Consider the following 671-nt stretch of genomic DNA (forward strand, 5'->3'; position numbering starts at 1 on the left):
TTTTTTTTGTATTCACTGCTTTTTCTTGCTTCAAGAATCATTTTTATGATTTTTCAAATCCTCAGTAACATGTCTCCTTTTTTATCATTCTTTCAAGAGCAACCAATCATGAACCACAAATTCAAAAGACATATGCACTATTTAAGCATACATTCAGAAAACAAAAGTGTTGCCTCCACATTAAAATAATTAATCTGTTATAAAATCTGAAATTCATGCAATTCTTCTCTTTTTCAAATAAGAACATTGTTTATTTAAGAAAGGTGATGGATTCATAGGACATTCATAACTTTAAGGCATAGATACTAAGACACTAATGATCATAAGACACAAACATGGATAAACATAAGCATGAAAATTCGAAAAACAAGAAAATAAAGAACAAGGAGATTAAAGAACGGGTCCACCTTAGTGATGGCGGCTTGTTCTTCCTCTTGAAGATCTTATGGAGTGCTTGAGCTCCTCAATGTCTCTTCCTTGTCTTTGTTGCTCCTCTCTCATGATTCTTTGATCTTCTTTAATTTCATGGAGGAGAATGGAGTGTTCTTGGTGCTCCACCCTTAGTTGTCCCATGTTGGAACTCAATTCTCCTAGGGAGGTGTTAATTTGCTCCCAATAGTCTTGTAGAGGAAAGTGCATCCCTTGAGGCATCTCAGGGATTTCATGATGAG

Source organism: Arachis duranensis, chromosome 4 (genome assembly GCF_000817695.3).
Source record: "Arachis duranensis cultivar V14167 chromosome 4, aradu.V14167.gnm2.J7QH, whole genome shotgun sequence".
In the NCBI taxonomy this organism is placed as follows: domain Eukaryota; kingdom Viridiplantae; phylum Streptophyta; class Magnoliopsida; order Fabales; family Fabaceae; genus Arachis; species Arachis duranensis.